The following is an 18,880-nucleotide window of genomic DNA, read 5'->3' as shown; positions in this document are numbered from 1 at the left end:
TGCTCTCAGTCTGCTGCTCTCTGCTCTCAGTCTGCTGTCTTCTGCTCTCAGTCTGCTGTCCTCTGCTCTCAGTCTGCTGTCCTCTGCTCTCAGTCTGCTGTCCTCTGCTCTCAGTCTGCTGTCCTCTGCTCTCAGTCTGCTGTCTTCTGCTCTCAGTCTGCTGTCCTCTGCTCTCAGTCTGCTGTCCTCTGCTCTCAGTCTGCTGTCTTCTGCTCTCAGTCTGCTGTCCTCTGCTCTCAGTCTGCTGTCCTCTGCTCTCAGTCTGCTGTCCTCTGCTCTCAGTCTGCTGTCCTCTGCTCTCAGTCTGCTGTCCTCTGCTCTCAGTCTGATGTTCTCTGCTCTCAGTCTGCTGACCTCTGCTCTCAGTCTGCTGTCCTCTGCTCTCAGTCTGCTGTCCTCTGCTCTCAGTCTGCTGTTCTCTGCTCTCAGTCTGATGTCCTCTGCTCTCAGTCTGCTGTCCTCTGCTCTCAGTCTGCTGTTCTCTGCTCTCAGTCTGATGTCCTCTGCTCTCAGTCTGATGTCCTCTGCTCTCAGTCTGCTGTCCTCTGCTCTCAGTCTGCTGTCCTCTGCTCTCAGTCTGCTGTCCTCTGCTCTCAGTCTGCTGTCTTCTGCTCTCAGTCTGCTGTCCTCTGCTCTCAGTCTGCTGTCCTCTGCTCTCAGTCTGCTGTCTTCTGCTCTCAGTCTGCTGTCCTCTGCTCTCAGTCTGATGTCCTCTGCTATCAGTCTGCTGTCCTCTGCTCTCAGTCTGCTGTCCTCTGCTCTCAGTCTGATGTCCTCTGCTCTCAGTCTGCTGTCCTCTGCTCTCAGTCTGCTGTCCTCTGCTCTCAGTCTGATGTCCTCTGCTCTCAGTCTGCTGTCCTCTGCTCTCAGTCTGCTGTCCTCTGCTCTCAGTCTGCTGTCCTCTGCTCTCAGTCTGCTGTTCTCTGCTCTCAGTCTGATGTATTCTGCTCTCAGTCTGCTGTCCTCTGCTCTCAGTCTGCTGTCCTGTGCTCTCAGTCTGATGTCCTGTGCTCTCAGTCTGCTGTCCTCTGCTCTCAGTCTGCTGTCCTCTGCTCTCAGTCTGCTGTCCTGTGCTCTCAGTCTGCTGTCCTGTGCTCTCAGTCTGATGTCCTGTGCTCTCAGTCTGCTGTCCTCTGTTCTCAGTCTGCTGTCCTCTGCTCTCAGTCTGATGTCTTCTGTTCTCAGTCTGCTGTCCTCTGCTCTCAGTCTGCTGTCCTCTGCTCTCAGTCTGCTGTCCTCTGCTCTCAGTCTGATGTTCTCTGCTCTCAGTCTGCTGTCCTCTGCTCTCAGTCTGCTCTCCTCTGCTCTCAGTCTGCTGTCCTCTGCTCTCAGTCTGATGTCCTCTGCTCTCAGTCTGATGTCCTCTGCTCTCAGTCTGATGTCCTCTGCTCTCATTCTGATGTCCTCTGCTCTCAGTCTGCTGTCCTCTGCTCTCTGTCTGCTGTCCTCTGCTCTCAGTCTGATGTCCTCTGCTCTCAGTCTGATGTCCTCTGCTCAGTCTGCTGTCCTCTGCTCTCAGTCTGATGTCCTCTGCTCTCAGTCTGATGTCCTCTGCTCTCAGTCTGATGTCCTCTGCTCTCAGTCTGATGTCCTCTGCTCTCAGTCTGCTGTCCTCTGCTCTCAGTCCGCTGTCCTCTGCTCTCAGTCTGCTGTTTTCTGCTCTCAGTCTGCTGTTCTCTGCTCTCAGTCTGCTGTTCTCTGCTCTGTCTGCTGTTCTCTGCTCTCAGTCTGCTGTTCTCTGCTCTCAGTCTGCTGTCCTCTGCTCTCAGTCTGCTGTCCTCTGCTCTCAGTCTGCTGTTCTCTGCTCTCAGTCTGCTGTCCTGTGCTCTCAGTCTGCTGTCCTCTGCTCTCAGTCTGCTGTTCTCTGCTCTCAGTCTGCTGTCCTCTGCTCTCAGTCTGCTGTCCTCTGCTCTCAGTCTGCTGTCCTCTGCTCTCAGTCTGCTGTCCTCTGCTCTCAGTCTGCTGTTCTCTGCTCTCAGTCTGATGTTCTCTGCTCTCAGTCTGCTGTCCTGTGCTCTCAGTCTGCTGTCCTCTGCTCTCAGTCTGATGTCCTGTGCTCTCAGTCTGCTGTTCTCTGCTCTCAGTCTGCTGTTCTCTGCTCTCAGTCTGCTGTCCTCTGCTCTCAGTCTGCTGTCCTGTGCTCTCAGTCTGCTGTCCTCTGCTCTCAGTCTGCTGTCCTCTGCTCTCAGTCTGATGTCCTCTGCTCTCAGTCTGATGTCCTCTGCTCTCAGTCTGATGTCCTCTGCTCTCAGTCTGATGTCCTCTGCTCTCAGTCTGCTGTCCTGTGCTCTCAGTCTGATGTCCTCTGCTCTCAGTCTAATGTCCTCTGCTCTCAGTCTGCTGTCCTCTGCTCTCAGTCTGATGTCCTCTGCTCTCAGTCTGCTGTCCTCTGCTCTCAGTCTGCTGTCCTCTGCTCTCAGTCTGATGTCCTCTGCTCTCAGTCTGCTGTCCTCTGCTCTCAGTCTGCTGTCCTCTGCTCAGTCTGCTGTCTTCTGCTCTCAGTCTGCTGTCCTCTGTTCTCAGTCTGCTGTCCTCTGCTCTCAGTCTGCTGTCCTCTGCTCTCAGTCTGCTGTCCTCTGCTCTCAGTCTGCTGTCCTGTGCTCTCAGTCTAATGTCCTCTGCTCTCAGTCTGATGTCCTCTGCTCTCAGTCTGCTGTCCTCTGCTCTCAGTCTGCTGTTCTCTGCTCTCAGTCTGATGTTCTCTGCTCTCAGTCTGCTGTTCTCTGCTCTCAGTCTGCTGTCCTCTGCTCTCAGTCTGATGTCCTCTGCTCTCAGTCTGCTGTTCTCTGCTCTCAGTCTGCTGTCCTGTGCTCTCAGTCTGCTGTCCTCTGCTCTCAGTCTGCTGTTCTCTGCTCTCAGTCTGCTGTCCTCTGCTCTCAGTCTGCTGTCCTCTGCTCTCAGTCTGCTGTCCTCTGCTCTCAGTCTGCTGTCCTCTGCTCTCAGTCTGCTGTTCTCTGCTCTCAGTCTGATGTTCTCTGCTCTCAGTCTGCTGTCCTGTGCTCTCAGTCTGCTGTCCTCTGCTCTCAGTCTGATGTCCTGTGCTCTCAGTCTGCTGTTCTCTGCTCTCAGTCTGCTGTTCTCTGCTCTCAGTCTGCTGTCCTGTGCTCTCAGTCTGCTGTCCTGTGCTCTCAGTCTGCTGTCCTCTGCTCTCAGTCTGCTGTCCTCTGCTCTCAGTCTGATGTCCTCTGCTCTCAGTCTGATGTCCTCTGCTCTCAGTCTGATGTCCTCTGCTCTCAGTCTGATGTCCTCTGCTCTCAGTCTGCTGTCCTCTGCTCTCAGTCTGATGTCCTCTGCTCTCAGTCTAATGTCCTCTGCTCTCAGTCTGCTGTCCTCTGCTCTCAGTCTGATGTCCTCTGCTCTCAGTCTGCTGTCCTCTGCTCTCAGTCTGCTGTCCTCTGCTCTCAGTCTGATGTCCTCTGCTCTCAGTCTGATGTCCTCTGCTCTCAGTCTGCTGTCCTCTGCTCAGTCTGCTGTCTTCTGCTCTCAGTCTGCTGTCCTCTGTTCTCAGTCTGCTGTCCTCTGCTCTCAGTCTGCTGTCCTCTGCTCTCAGTCTGCTGTCCTCTGCTCTCAGTCTGCTGTCCTGTGCTCTCAGTCTAATGTCCTCTGCTCTCAGTCTGATGTCCTCTGCTCTCAGTCTGCTGTCCTCTGCTCTCAGTCTGCTGTCCTCTGCTCTCAGTCTGATGTCCTGTGCTCTCAGTCTGCTGTCCTCTGCTCTCAGTCTGCTGTCCTCTGCTCTCAGTCTGATGTCCTCTGCTCTCAGTCTGCTGTTCTCTGCTCTCAGTCTGCTGTCCCCTGCTCTCAGTCTGATGTCCTCTGCTCTCAGTCTGATGTCCTCTGCTCTCAGTCTGATGTCCTCTGCTCTCAGTCTGATGTCCTCTGCTCTCAGTCTGCTGTCCTCTGCTCTCAGTCTGATGTTCTCTGCTCTTAGTCTGATGTCTTCTGCTCTCAGTCTGATGTCCTCTGCTATCAGTCTGATGTCCTCTGCTCTCAGTCTGATGTCCTCTGCTCTCAGTCTGATGTCTTCTGCTCTCAGTCTGATGTCCTCTGCTCTCAGTCTGCTGTCCTGTGCTCTCAGTCTGCTGTCCTCTGCTCTCAGTCTGCTGTCCTCTGCTCTCAGTCTGCTGTCCTCTGCTCTCAGTCTGATGTCCTCTGCTCTCAGTCTGCTGTCCTCTGCTCTCAGTCTGCTGTCCTCTGCTCTCAGTCTGATGTCCTCTGCTCTCAGTCTGCTGTCCTCTGCTCTCAGTCTGCTGTCCTGTGCTCTCAGTCTGATGTCCTCTGCTCTCAGTCTGCTGTCCTCTGCTCTCAGTCTGCTGTCCTCTGCTCTCAGTCTGATGTCCTCTGCTCTCAGTCTGATGTCCTCTGCTCTCAGTCTGCTGTCCTCTGCTCTCAGTCTGCTGTCCTCTGCTCTGTCTGCTGTCATCTGCTCTCAGTCTGCTGTCCTCTGCTCTCAGTCTGATGTCCTCTGCTCTCAGTCTGATGTCCTCTGCTCTGAGTCTGCTGTCCTCTGCTCTCAGTCTGATGTCCTCTGCTCTCAGTCTGATGTCCTCTGCTCTCAGTCTGCTGTCCTCTGCTCTCAGTCTGCTGTCCTCTGCTCTCAGTCTGCTGTCCTCTGCTCTCAGTCTGATGTTCTCTGCTCTTAGTCTGATGTCTTCTGCTCTCAGTCTGATGTCCTCTGCTATCAGTCTGATGTCCTCTGCTCTCAGTCTGATGTCTTCTGCTCTCAGTCTGATGTCCTCTGCTCTCAGTCTGCTGTCCTGTGCTCTCAGTCTGATGTCCTCTGCTCTCAGTCTGCTGTCCTCTGCTCTCAGTCTGCTGTCCTCTGCTATCAGTCTGATGTCCTCTGCTATCAGTCTGATGTCCTCTGCTCTCAGTCTGCTGTCCTCTGCTATCAGTCTGATGTCCTCTGCTCTCAGTCTGCTGTCCTCTGCTCTCAGTCTGCTGTCCTCTGCTATCACTCTGATGTCCTCTGCTATCAGTCTGATGTCCTCTGCTCTCAGTCTGCTGTTCTCTGCTCTCAGTCTGCTGTCCTCTGCTCTCAGTCTGCTGTCCTCTGCTCTCAGTCTGCTGTCCTCTGCTCTCAGTCTGATGTTCTCTGCTCTCAGTCTCCTGTCCTCTGCTATCAGTCTGATGTCCTCTGCTCTCAGTCTGCTGTCCTCTGCTCTCAGTCTGCTGTCCTCTGCTATCAGTCTGATGTCCTCTGCTCTCAGTCTGCTGTCCTCTGCTCTCAGTCTGCTGTCCTCTGCTATCAGTCTGATGTCCTCTGCTATCAGTCTGATGTCCTCTGCTCTCAGTCTGATGTCCTCTGCTCTCAGTCTCCTGTCCTCTGCTATCAGTCTGATGTCCTCTGCTATCAGTCTGATGTCCTCTGCTCTCAGTCTGCTGTTCTCTGCTCTCAGTCTGCTGTCCTCTGCTCTCAGTCTGATGTCTTCTGCTCTCAGTCTGATGTCCTCTGCTCTCAGTCTGCTGTCCTCTGCTCTCAGTCTGCTGTCCTTTGCTCTCAGTCTGCTGTCCTTTGCTCTCAGTCTGATGTCCTCTGCTCTCAGTCTGATGTCCTCTGCTCTCAGTCTGATGTCCTCTGCTCTCAGTCTGCTGTTCTCTGCTCTCAGTCTGCTGTCCTCTGCTCTCAGTCTGCTGTCCTCTGCTATCAGTCTGCTGTCCTCTGCTCTCAGTCTGCTGTCCTTTGCTCTCAGTCTGCTGTCCTCTGCTCTCAGTCTGATGTCCTCTGCTCTCAGTCTGCTGTCCTCTGCTCTCAGTCTGCTGTCCTCTGCTCTCAGTCTGCTGTCCTCTGCTATCAGTCTGATGTCCTCTGCTATCAGTCTGATGTCCTCTGCTCTCAGTCTGCTGTTCTCTGCTCTCAGTCTGCTGTCCTCTGCTCTCTGTCTGCTGTCCTCTGCTCTCAGTCTGATGTCCTCTGCTATCAGTCTGATGTCCTCTGCTCTCAGTCTGCTGTCCTCTGCTCTCAGTCTGCTGTCCTCTGCTCTCAGTCTGATGTCCTCTGCTCTCAGTCTGATGTCTTCTGCTCTCAGTCTGATGTCCTCTGCTCTCAGTCTGCTGTCCTCTGCTCTCAGTCTGCTGTCCTCTGCTCTCAGTCTGATGTCCTCTGCTCTCAGTCTGCTGTCCTCTGCTCTCAGTCTGCTGTCCTCTGCTCTCAGTCTGATGTCCTCTGCTCTCAGTCTGCTGTCCTCTGCTATCAGTCTGATGTCCTCTGCTATCAGTCTGATGTCCTCTGCTCTCAGTCTGCTGTTCTCTGCTCTCAGTCTGCTGTCCTCTGCTCTCAGTCTGCTGTCCTCTGCTCTCAGTCTGCTGTCCTCTGCTCTCAACCTGATGTTCTCTGCTCTCAGTCTCCTGTCCTCTGCTATCAGTCTGATGTCCTCTGCTCTCAGTCTGCTGTCCTCTGCTCTCAGTCTGCTGTCCTCTGCTCTCAGTCTGCTGTCCTCTGCTATCAGTCTGATGTCCTCTGCTATCAGTCTGATGTCCTCTGCTCTCAGTCTGCTGTCCTCTGCTCTCAGTCTGCTGTCCTCTGCTATCAGTCTGATGTCCTCTGCTATCAGTCTGATGTCCTCTGCTATCAGTCTGATGTCCTCTGCTCTCAGTCTGATGTCCTCTGCTCTCAGTCTCCTGTCCTCTGCTCTCAGTCTGCTGTCCTCTGCTCTCAGTCTGCTGTTCTCTGCTCTCAGTCTGATGTCCTCTGCTCTCAGTCTGCTGTCCTCTGCTCTCAGTCTGCTGTCCTCTGCTCTCAGTCTGCTGTCCTCTGCTCTCAGTCTGCTGTCCCCTGCTCTCAGTCTGATGTCCTCTGCTCTCAGTCTGATGTCCTCTGCTCTCAGTCTGATGTCCTCTGCTCTCAGTCTGATGTCCTCTGCTCTCAGTCTGATGTCCTGTGCTCTCAGTCTGCTGTCCTCTGCTCTCAGTCTGCTGTTCTCTGCTCTCAGTCTGATGTCCTCTGCTCTCAGTCTGCTGTCCTCTGCTCTCAGTCTGATGTCCTCTGCTCTCAGTCTGATGTCCTCTGCTCTCAGTCTGCTGTCCTCTGCTCTCAGTCTGATGTCCTCTGTTCTCAGTCTGATGTCCTCTGCTCTCAGTCTGCTGTCCTCTGCTCTTAGTCTGATGTCCTCTGCTCTCAGTTTGATGTCCTGTGCTCTCAGTCTGATGTCCTCTGCTCTCAGTCTGATGTCCTCTGCTCTCAGTCTGATGTCCTCTGCTCTCAGTCTGATGTCTTCTGCTCTCAGTCTGATGTCCTCTGCTCTCAGTCTGCTGTCCTCTGCTCTCAGTCTGCTGTCCTCTGCACTCAGTCTGCTGTCCTCTGCTCTCAGTCTGATGTCCTCTGTTCTCAGTCTGATGTCCTGTGCTCTCAGTCTGCTGTCCTCTGCTCTCAGTCTGATGTCCTCTGTTCTCAGTCTGATGTCCTGTGCTCTCAGTCTGATGTCCTCTGCTCTCAGTCTGATGTCCTCTGCTCTCAGTCTGATGTCCTCTGCTCTCAGTCTGATGTCCTCTGTTCTCAGTCTGCTGTCCTCTGCTCTCAGTCTGCTGTCCTCTGCTCTCAGTCTGATGTCCTCTGCTCTCAGTCTGCTGTTCTCTGCTCTCAGTCTGATGTCCTCTGCTCTCAGTCTGCTGTCCTCTGCTCTCAGTCTGCTGTCCTCTGCTCTAGTCTGCTGTCCTCTGCTCTCAGTCTGATGTCCTCTGCTCTCAGTCTGCTGTCCTCTGCTCTCAGTCTGCTGTCCTCTGCTCTCAGTCTGCTGTCCTCTGCTCTCTGTCTGCTGTCCTCTGCTCTCAGTCTGATGTCCTCTGCTCAGTCTGCTGTCCTCTGCTCTCAGTCTGATGTCCTCTGCTCTCAGTCTGCTGTCCTCTGCTCTCAGTCTGCTGTCCTCTGCTCTCAGTCTGCTGTCCTCTGCTCTCAGTCTGCTGTCCTCTGCTCTCAGTCTGCTGTCCTCTGCTCTCAGTCTGCTGTCCTCTGCTCTCAGTCTGCTGTCCTCTGCTCTCAGTCTGCTGTCCTCTGCTCTCAGTCTGATGTCCTCTGCTCTCAGTCTGCTGTCCTCTGCTCTCAGTCTGCTGTCCTCTGCTCTCAGTCTGATGTCCTGTGCTCTCAGTCTGATGTCCTCTGCTCTCAGTCTGATGTCCTCTGCTCTCAGTCTGCTGTCCTCTGCTCTCAGTCTGCTGTCCTCTGCTCTCAGTCTGCTGTCCTCTGCTCTCAGTCTGCTGTCCTCTGCTCTCAGTCTGCTGTCCTCTGCTCTCAGTCTGCTGTCCTCTGCTCTCAGTCTGCTGTCCTCTGCTCTCAGTCCTGCTGTCCTCTGCTCTCAGTCTGCTGTCCTCTGCTCTCAGTCTGCTGTCCTCTGCTCTCAGTCTGCTGTCCTCTGCTCTCAGTCTGCTGTCTCTGCTCTCAGTCTGCTGTCCTCTGCTCTCAGTCTGCTGTCCTCTGCTCTCAGTCTGCTGTCCTCTGCTCTCAGTCTGCTGTCCTCTGCTCTCAGTCTGCTGTCCTCTGCTCTCAGTCTGCTGTCCTCTGCTCTCAGTCTGCTGTCCTCTGCTCTCTGTCTGCTGTCCTCTGCTCTCAGTCTGATGTCCTCTGCTCAGTCTGCTGTCCTCTGCTCTCAGTCTGCTGTCCTCTGCTCTCAGTCTGCTGTCCTCTGCTCTCAGTCTGCTGTCCTCTGCTCTCAGTCTGCTGTCCTCTGCTCTCAGTCTGCTGTCTTCTGCTCTCAGTCTGCTGTCCTCTGCTCTCAGTCTGATGTCCTCTGCTCTCAGTCTGATGTCCTCTGCTCTCAGTCTGATGTCCTCTGCTCTCAGTCTGCTGTCCTCTGCTCTCAGTCTGCTGTCCTGTGCTCTCAGTCTGATGTCCTGTGCTCTCAGTCTGATGTCCTCTGCTCTCAGTCTGCTGTCCTCTGCTCTCAGTCTGCTGTCCTCTGCTCTCAGTCTGCTGTCCTCTCCTCTCAGTCTGCTGTCCTCTGCTCTCAGTCTGCTGTCCTCTGCTCTCAGTCTGCTGTCCTCTGCTCTCAGTCTGCTGTCCTCTGCTCTCAGTCTGCTGTCCTCTGCTCTCAGTCTGCTGTCCTGTGCTCTCAGTCTGATGTCCTGTGCTCTCAGTCTGATGTCCTCTGCTCTCAGTCTGCTGTCCTCTGCTCTCAGTCTGCTGTCCTCTGCTCTCAGTCTGCTGTCTTCTGCTCTCAGTCTGCTGTCCTCTGCTCTCAGTCTGCTGTCCTCTGCTCTCAGTCTGCTGTCCTGTGCTCTCAGTCTGCTGTCATCTGCTCTCAGTCTGATGTCCTCTGCTCTCAGTCTGATGTCCTGTGCTCTCAGTCTGCTGTCTCTGCTCTCAGTCTGCTGTCTCTGCTCTCAGTCTGATGTCCTCTGCTCTCTGTCTGATGTCCTCTGCTCTCAGTCTGCTGTCCTCTGCTCTCAGTCTGCTGTCCTCTGCTCTCAGTCTGCTGTCCTCTGCTCTCAGTCTGCTGTCTGTGCTCTCAGTCTGCTGTCCTCTGCTCTCAGTCTGATGTCCTCTGCTCTCACTCTGCTGTCCTTTGCTCTCACTCTGCTGTCCTTTGCTCTCAGTCTGATGTCCTCTGCTCTCAGTCTGCTGTCCTCTGCTCTCAGTCTGCTGTCCTCTGCTCTCAGTCTGCTGTCCTGTGCTCTCAGTCTGCTGTCCTGTGCTCTCAGTCTGCTGTCCTCTGCTCTCAGTCTGCTGTCCTCTGCTCTCAGTCTGCTGTTCTCTGCTCTCAGTCTGCTGTCCTCTGCTCTCAGTCTGATGTCCTCTGCTCTCAGTCTGCTGTCCTCTGCTCTCAGTCTGATGTCCTCTGCTCTCAGTCTGCTGTCCTCTGCTCTCAGTCTGCTGTCCTGCTGCTCTCAGTCTGATGTCCTCTGCTCTCAGTCTGCTGTCCTGTGCTCTCAGTCTGCTGTCCTCTGCTCTCAGTCTGCTGTCCTCTGCTCTCAGTCTGCTGTTCTCTGCTCTCAGTCTGCTGTCCTCTGCTCTCAGTCTGATGTCCTCTGCTCTCAGTCTGCTGTCCTCTGCTCTCAGTCTGATGTCCTCTGCTCTCAGTCTCCTCTGCTCTCAGTCTGATGTCCTCTGCTCTCAGTCTGCTGTCTTCTGCTCTCAGTCTGCTGTCCTCTGCTCTCAGTCTGCTGTCCTCTGCTCTCAGTCTGCTGTTCTCTGCTCTCAGTCTGCTGTCCTCTGCTCTCAGTCTGCTGTCCTCTGCTCTCAGTCTGCTGTCCTCTGCTCTCATCTGCTGTTCTCTGCTCTCAGTCTGCTGTTCTCTGCTCTCAGTCTGCTGTCCTCTGCTCTCAGTCTGATGTCCTCTGCTCTCAGTCTGATGTCCTCTGCTCTCAGTCTGCTGTCCTCTGCTCTCAGTCTGATGTCCTCTGCTCTCAGTCTGCTGTCCTGTGCTCTCAGTCTGCTGTCCTCTGCTCTCAGTCTGATGTCCTCTGCTCTCAGTCTGCTGTCCTCTGCTCTCAGTCTGATGTCCTGTGCTCTCAGTCTGATGTCCTCTGCTCTCAGTCTGCTGTCCTCTGCTCTCAGTCTGCTGTCCTCTGCTCTCAGTCTGCTGTCCTGTGCTCTCAGTCTGCTGTCCTCTGCTCTCAGTCTGCTGTCCTCTGCTCTCAGTCTGCTGTTCTCTGCTCTCAGTCTGCTGTCCTCTGCTCTCAGTCTGCTGTCCTCTGCTCTCAGTCTGCTGTCCTCTGCTCTCAGTCTGCTGTTCTCTGCTCTCAGTCTGCTGTTCTCTGCTCTCAGTCTGCTGTCCTCTGCTCTCAGTCTGATGTCCTCTGCTCTCAGTCTGATGTCCCTCTGCTCTCAGTCTGATGTCCTCTGCTCTCAGTCTGCTGTCCTCTGCTCTCAGTCTGATGTCCTCTGCTCTCAGTCTGATGTCCTCTGCTCTCAGTCTGCTGTCCTCTGCTCAGTCTGATGTCCTGTGCTCTCAGTCTGCTGTCCTCTGCTCTCAGTCTGATGTCCTCTGCTCTCAGTCTGCTGTCCTCTGCTCTCAGTCTGCTGTCCTCTGCTCTCAGTCTGCTGTCCTCTGCTCTCAGTCTGCTGTCCTGTGCTCTCAGTCTGATGTCCTCTGCTCTCAGTCTGCTGTCCTCTGCTCTCAGTCTGCTGTTCTCTGCTCTCAGTATGCTGTCCTCTGCTCTCAGTCTGCTGTTCTCTGCTCTCAGTCTGCTGTCCTCTGCTCTCAGTCTAATGTCCTCTGCTCTCAGTCTGCTGTTCTCTGCTCTCAGTATGCTGTCCTCTGCTATCAGTCTGCTGTCCTCTGCTCTCAGTCTGCTGTTCTCTGCTCTCAGTCTGCTGTCCCTGCTCTCAGTCTGCTGTCCTCTGCTCTCAGTCTGATGTCCTGTGCTCTCAGTCTGCTGTCCTCTGCTCTCAGTCTGCTGTCCTCTGCTCTCAGTCTGCTGTCCTCTGCTCTCAGTCTGCTGTCCTCTGCTCTCAGTCTGATGTCCTCTGCTCTCAGTCTGCTGTCCTCTGCTCTCAGTCTGATGTCTCTGCTCTCAGTCTGCTGTCCTCTGCTCTCAGTCTGCTGTCCTCTGCTCTCAGTCTGATGTCCTCTGCTCTCAGTCTGATGTCCTCTGCTCTCAGTCTGCTGTCCTCTGCTCTCAGTCTGATGTCCTCTGCTCTCAGTCTGCTGTCCTCTGCTCTCAGTCTGCTGTCCTCTGCTCTCAGTCTGCTGTCCTCTGCTCTCAGTCTGCTGTTCTCTGCTCTCAGTCTGATGTCCTCTGCTCTCAGTCTGCTGTCCTCTGCTCTCAGTCTGCTGTCCTCTGCTCTCAGTCTGATGTCCTCTGCTCTCAGTCTGCTGTCCTCTGCTCTCAGTCTGCTGTCCTCTGCTCTCAGTCTGCTGTCCTCTGCTCTCAGTCTGCTGTTCTCTGCTCTCAGTCTGCTGTCCTCTGCTCTCAGTCTGATGTCCTCTGCTCTCAGTCTGCTGTCCTCTGCTCTCAGTCTGATGTCCTCTGCTCTCAGTCTCCTCTGCTCTCAGTCTGATGTCCTCTGCTCTCAGTCTGCTGTCTTCTGCTCTCATCTGCTGTCCTCTGCTCTCAGTCTGCTGTCCTCTGCTCTCAGTCTGCTGTTCTCTGCTCTCAGTCTGCTGTCCTCTGCTCTCAGTCTGCTGTCCTCTGCTCTCAGTCTGCTGTCCTCTGCTCTCAGTCTGCTGTTCTCTGCTCTCAGTCTGCTGTTCTCTGCTCTCAGTCTGCTGTCCTCTGCTCTCAGTCTGATGTCCTCTGCTCTCAGTCTGATGTCCTCTGCTCTCAGTCTGCTGTCCTCTGCTCTCAGTCTGATGTCCTCTGCTCTCAGTCTGCTGTCCTGTGCTCTCAGTCTGCTGTCCTCTGCTCTCAGTCTGATGTCCTCTGCTCTCAGTCTGCTGTCCTCTGCTCTCAGTCTGATGTCCTGTGCTCTCAGTCTGATGTCCTCTGCTCTCAGTCTGCTGTCCTCTGCTCTCAGTCTGCTGTCCTCTGCTCTCAGTCTGCTGTCCTGTGCTCTCAGTCTGCTGTCCTCTGCTCTCAGTCTGCTGTCCTCTGCTCTCAGTCTGCTGTTCTCTGCTCTCAGTCTGCTGTCCTCTGCTCTCAGTCTGCTGTCCTCTGCTCTCAGTCTGCTGTCCTCTGCTCTCAGTCTGCTGTTCTCTGCTCTCAGTCTGCTGTTCTCTGCTCTCAGTCTGATGTCCTCTGCTCTCAGTCTGATGTCCTCTGCTCTCAGTCTGATGTCCTCTGCTCTCAGTCTGCTGTCCTCTGCTCTCAGTCTGATGTCCTCTGCTCTCAGTCTGCTGTCCTCTGCTCTCAGTCTGATGTCCTCTGCTCTCCAGTCTGATGTCCTCTGCTCTCAGTCTGCTGTCCTCTGCTCTCAGTCTGATGTCCTCTGCTCTCAGTCTGATGTCCTCTGCTCTCAGTCTGCTGTCCTCTGCTCTCAGTCTGATGTCCTCTGCTCTCAGTCTGATGTCCTCTGCTCTCAGTCTGATGTCCTCTGCTCTCAGTCTGCTGTCCTCTGCTCTCAGTCTGATGTCCTCTGCTCTCAGTCTGATGTCCTCTGCTCTCAGTCTGCTGTCCTCTGCTCTCAGTCTGATGTCCTCTGCTCTCAGTCTGATGTCCTGTGCTCTCAGTCTGCTGTCCTCTGCTCTCAGTCTGATGTCCTCTGCTCTCAGTCTGCTGTCCTCTGCTCTCAGTCTGCTGTCCTCTGCTCTCAGTCTGCTGTCCTCTGCTCTCAGTCTGCTGTCCTCTGCTCTCAGTCTGATGTCCTCTGCTCTCAGTCTGCTGTCCTCTGCTCTCAGTCTGCTGTCTCTGCTCTCAGTATGCTGTCCTCTGCTCTCAGTCTGCTGTTCTCTGCTCTCAGTCTGCTGTCCTCTGCTCTCAGTCTGATGTCCTCTGCTCTCAGTCTGCTGTCCTCTGCTCTCAGTCTGCTGTCTCTGCTCTCAGTATGCTGTCCTCTGCTCTCAGTCTGCTGTCTCTGCTCTCAGTCTGCTGTCCTGTGCTCTCAGTCTGATGTCCTCTGCTCTCAGTCTGCTGTCCTCTGCTCTCAGTCTGCTGTTCTCTGCTCTCAGTATGCTGTCCTCTGCTATCAGTCTGCTGTCCTCTGCTCTCAGTCTGCTGTTCTCTGCTCTCAGTCTGCTGTCCCCTGCTCTCAGTCTGCTGTCCTCTGCTCTCAGTCTGATGTCCTGTGCTCTCAGTCTGCTGTCTTCTGCTCTCAGTCTGCTGTCTTCTGCTCTCAGTCTGCTGTTCTCTGCTCTCAGTCTGATGTCCTGTGCTCTCAGTCTGATGTCCTGTGCTCTCAGTCTGCTGTCTCTGCTCTCAGTCTGCTGTCTTCTGCTCTCAGTCTGCTGTTCTCTGCTCTCAGTCTGATGTCCTCTGCTCTCAGTCTGCTGTCCTCTGCTCTCAGTCTGCTGTCCTCTGCTCTCAGTCTGCTGTCCTCTGCTCTCAGTCTGCTGTCCTCTGCTCTCAGTCTGCTGTCCTCTGCTCTCAGTCTGATGTCCTCTGCTCTCAGTCTGCTGTCCTCTGCTCTCAGTCTGATGTCCTCTGCTCTCAGTCTGCTGTCCTCTGCTCTCAGTCTGCTGTTCTCTGCTCTCAGTCTGATGTCCTCTGCTCTCAGTCTGATGTCCTCTGCTCTCAGTCTGCTGTCCTCTGCTCTCAGTCTGCTGTTCTCTGCTCTCAGTCTGATGTCCTCTGCTCTCAGTCTGCTGTCCTCTGCTCTCAGTCTGCTGTCCTCTGCTCTCATTCTGCTGTCCTCTGCTCTCAGTCTGATGTCTCTGCTCTCAGTCTGCTGTCCTCTGCTCTCAGTCTGATGTCCTCTGCTCTCAGTCTGCTGTTCTCTGCTCTCAGTCTGATGTCCTCTGCTCTCAGTCTGCTGTCCTCTGCTCTCAGTCTGCTGTCCTCTGCTCTCAGTCTGCTGTCCTCTGCTCTCAGTCTGCTGTCCTCTGCTCTCAGTCTGCTGTCCTCTGCTCTCAGTCTGCTGTCCTCTGCTCTCAGTCTGATGTCTTCTGCTCTCAGTCTGCTGTCCTCTGCTCTCAGTCTGCTGTCCTCTGCTCTCAGTCTGCTGGTCCTCTGCTCTCAGTCTGATGTCCTCTGCTCTCAGTCTGCTGTCCTCTGCTCTCAGTCTGCTGTCCTCTGCTCTCAGTCTGCTGTCCTCTGCTCTCAGTCTGATGTCCTTCTGCTCTCAGTCTGCTGTCCTCTGCTCTCAGTCTGCTGTCCTCTGCTCTCAGTCTGCTGTCCTCTGCTCTCAGTCTGCTGTCCTCTGCTCTCAGTCTGATGTCCTCTGCTCTCAGTCTGCTGTCCTCTGCTCTCAGTCTGCTGTCCTCTGCTCTCAGTCTGATGTCCTCTGCTCTCAGTCTTGCTGTCCTCTGCTCTCAGTCTGCTGTCCTCTGCTCTCAGTCTGCTGTCCTCTGCTCTCAGTCTGCTGTCTCTGCTCTCAGTCTGCTGTCCTCTGCTCTCAGTCTGCTGTTCTCTGCTCTCAGTCTGCTGTCCTCTGCTCTCAGTCTGATGTCCTCTGCTCTCAGTCTGCTGTCCTCTGCTCTCAGTCTGATGTCTCTGCTCTCAGTCTCCTCTGCTCTCAGTCTGATGTCCTCTGCTCTCAGTCTGCTGTCTTCTGCTCTCAGTCTGCTGTCCTCTGCTCTCAGTCTGCTGTCCTCTGCTCTCAGTCTGCTGTTCTCTGGCTCTCAGTCTGCTGTCCTCTGCTCTCAGTCTGCTGTCCTCTGCTCTCAGTCTGCTGTCCTCTGCTCTCAGTCTGCTGTTCTCTGCTCTCAGTCTGCTGTTCTCTGCTCTCAGTCTGCTGTCCTCTGCTCTCAGTCTGATGTCCTCTGCTCTCAGTCTGCTGTCCTCTGCTCTCAGTCTGCTGTCTGCTCAGTCTGATGTCCTCTGCTCTCAGTCTGCTGTCCTGTGCTCTCAGTCTGCTGTCCTCTGCTCTCAGTCTGATGTCCTCTGCTCTCAGTCTGCTGTCCTCTGCTCTCAGTCTGATGTCCTGTGCTCTCAGTCTGATGTCCTCTGCTCTCAGTCTGCTGTCCTCTGCTCTCAGTCTGCTGTCCTCTGCTCTCAGTCTGCTGTCCTGTGCTCTCAGTCTGATGTCCTCTGCTATCAGTCTGCTGTCCTCTGCTCTCAGTCTGCTGTCCTCTGCTCTCAGTCTGATGTCCTCTGCTCTCAGTCTGCTGTCCTCTGCTCTCAGTCTGCTGTCCTCTGCTCTCAGTCTGATGTCCTCTGCTCTCAGTCTGCTGTCCTCTGCTCTCAGTCTGCTGTCCTCTGCTCTCAGTCTGCTGTCCTCTGCTCTCAGTCTGCTGTTCTCTGCTCTCAGTCTGATGTATTCTGCTCTCAGTCTGCTGTCCTCTGCTCTCAGTCTGCTGTCCTCCCTGTGCTCTCAGTCTGCTGTCCTCTGCTCTCAGTCTGCTGTCCCTGCTCTCAGTCTGCTGCCTTGCTCTCAGTCTGCTGTCCTGTGCTCTCAGTCTGATGTCCTGTGCTCTCAGTCTGCTGTCCTCTGTTCTCAGTCTGCTGTCCTCTGCTCTCAGTCTGATGTCTTCTGTCTCAGTCTGCTGTCCTCTGCTCTCAGTCTGCTGTCCTCTGCTCTCAGTCTGCTGTCCTCTGCTCTCAGTCTGATGTTCTCTGCTCTCAGTCTGCTGTCCTCTGCTCTCAGTCTGCTCTCCTCTGCTCTCAGTCTGCTGTCCTCTGCTCTCAGTCTGATGTCCTCTGCTCTCAGTCTGATGTCCTCTGCTCTCAGTCTGATGTCCGTCTGCTCTCATTCTGATGTCCTCTGCTCTCAGTCTGCTGTCCTCTGCTCTCTGTCTGCTGTCCTTCTGCTCTCAGTCTGATGTCCTCTGCTCTCAGGTCTGATGTCCTCTGCTCAGTCTGCTGTCCTCTGCTCTCAGTCTGATGTCCTCTGCTCTCAGTCTGATGTCCTCTGCTCTCAGTCTGATGTCCTCTGCTCTCAGTCTGATGTCCTCTGCTCTCAGTCTGCTGTCCTCTGCTCTCAGTCCGCTGTCCTCTGCTCTCAGTCTGCTGTTTTCTGCTCTCAGTCTGCTGTTCTCTGCTCTCAGTCTGCTGTTCTCTGCTCTGTCTGCTGTTCTCTGCTCTCAGTCTGCTGTTCTCTGCTCTCAGTCTGCTGTCCTCTGCTCTCAGTCTGCTGTCCTCTGCTCTCAGTCTGCTGTTCTCTGCTCTCAGTCTGCTGTCCTGTGCTCTCAGTCTGCTGTCCTCTGCTCTCAGTCTGCTGTTCTCTGCTCTCAGTCTGCTGTCCTCTGCTCTCAGTCTGCTGTCCTCTGCTCTCAGTCTGCTGTCCTCTGCTCTCAGTCTGCTGTCCTCTGCTCTCAGTCTGCTGTTCTCTGCTCTCAGTCTGATGTTCTCTGCTCTCAGTCTGCTGTCCTGTGCTCTCAGTCTGCTGTCCTCTGCTCTCAGTCTGATGTCCTGTGCTCTCAGTCTGCTGTTCTCTGCTCTCAGTCTGCTGTTCTCTGCTCTCAGTCTGCTGTCCTCTGCTCTCAGTCTGCTGTCCTGTGCTCTCAGTCTGCTGTCCTCTGCTCTCAGTCTGCTGTCCTCTGCTCTCAGTCTGATGTCCTCTGCTCTCAGTCTGATGTCCTCTGCTCTCAGTCTGATGTCCTCTGCTCTCAGTCTGATGTCCTCTGCTCTCAGTCTGCTGTCCTGTGCTCTCAGTCTGATGTCCTCTGCTCTCAGTCTAATGTCCTCTGCTCTCAGTCTGCTGTCCTCTGCTCTCAGTCTGATGTCCTCTGCTCTCAGTCTGCTGTCCTCTGCTCTCAGTCTGCTGTCCTCTGCTCTCAGTCTGATGTCCTCTGCTCTCAGTCTGCTGTCCTCTGCTCTCAGTCTGCTGTCCTCTGCTCAGTCTGCTGTCTCTGCTCTCAGTCTGCTGTCCTCTGTTCTCAGTCTGCTGTCCTCTGCTCTCAGTCTGCTGTCCTCTGCTCTCAGTCTGCTGTCCTCTGCTCTCAGTCTGCTGTCCTGTGCTCTCAGTCTAATGTCCTCTGCTCTCAGTCTGATGTCCTCTGCTCTCAGTCTGCTGTCCTCTGCTCTCAGTCTGCTGTTCTCTGCTCTGCAGTCTGATGTTCTCTGCTCCAGTCTGCTGTTCTCTGCTCTCAGTCTGCTGTCCTCTGCTCTCAGTCTGATGTCCTCTGCTCTCAGTCTGCTGTTCTCTGCTCTCAGTCTGCTGTCCTGTGCTCTCAGTCTGCTGTCCTCTGCTCTCAGTCTGCTGTTCTCTGCTCTCAGTCTGCTGTCCTCTGCTCTCAGTCTGCTGTCCTCTGCCTCTCAGTCTGCTGTCCTCTGCTCTCAGTCTGCTGTCCTCTGCTCTCAGTCTGCTGTTCTCTGCTCTCAGTCTGATGTTCTCTGCTCTCAGTCTGCTGTCCTGTGCTCTCAGTCTGCTGTCCTCTGCTCTCAGTCTGATGTCCTGTGCTCTCAGTCTGCTGTCTCTGCTCTCAGTCTGCTGTCTCTGCTCTCAGTCTGCTGTCCTGTCTCTCAGTCTGCTGTCCTGTGCTCTCAGTCTGCTGTCCTCTGCTCTCAGTCTGCTGTCCTCTGCTCTCCAGTCTGATGTCCTCTGCTCTCAGTCTGATGTCCTCTGCTCTCAGTCCTGATGTCCTCTGCTCTCAGTCTGATGTCTCTGCTCTCAGTCTGCTGTCCTGCTGCTCTCAGTCTGATGTCCTCTGCTCTCAGTCTAGATGTCCTCTGCTCTCAGTCTGCTGTCCTCTGCTCTCAGTCTGATGTCCTCTGCTCTTCAGTCTGCTGTCCTCTGCTCTCAGTCTGCTGTCCTCTGCTCTCAGTCTGCTGTCCTCTGCTCTCAGTCTGCTGTCCTCTGCTCTCAGTCTGCTGCCTCTGCTCAGTCTGCTGTCTCTGCTCTCAGTCTGCTGTCCCTCTGCTTCTCAGTCTGCTGTCCTCTGCTCTCAGTCTGCTGTCCTCTGCTCTCAGTCTGCTGTCCTCTGCTCTCAGTCTGCTGTCCTCTGGCTCTCAGTCTGATGTCCTCTGCTCTCAGTCTGATGTCCTCTGCTCTCAGTCTGCTGTCCTCTGCTCTCAGTCTCGCTGTCCTCTGCTCTCAGTCTGATGTCCTGCTGCTCTCAGTCTCTGCTGTCCTCTGCTCTCAGTCTGCTGTCCTCTGCTCTCAGTCTGATGTCCTGCTGCTCTCAGTGCTGATGTCTCTGCTCTCAGTCTGCTGTTCTCTGCTCTCAGTCTGATGTCCTCTGCTCTCAGTGCTGTGTCCTCTGCTCTCAGTCTGATGTCTCTGCTCTCGAGTCCTCTGCTCCAGTCTGCTGTCCTCTGCTCTCAGTCTGATGTCTCTGCTCTTCAGTCTGATGTCTCTGCTCTCAGTCTGATCGTCCCTCTGCTCTCAGTCTGATTCCTCTGCTCTCGTCTGATGTCCTCGTGCTCTCAGTCTGATGTCTTCTGCTCTCAGTCTGATGTCCTCTGCTCTCAGTCTGCTGTCCTCGTGCCTCTCAGTCTGCTGTCCTCCTGCCTCTCAGTCTGCTGTCCTCTGCTC

Source organism: Anomaloglossus baeobatrachus, chromosome 4 (genome assembly GCF_048569485.1).
Source record: "Anomaloglossus baeobatrachus isolate aAnoBae1 chromosome 4, aAnoBae1.hap1, whole genome shotgun sequence".
Lineage (NCBI taxonomy): Eukaryota > Metazoa > Chordata > Amphibia > Anura > Aromobatidae > Anomaloglossus > Anomaloglossus baeobatrachus.
The sequence above is the reverse complement of the archived record's forward strand: the minus strand, read 5'-3'. Positions refer to the sequence as shown.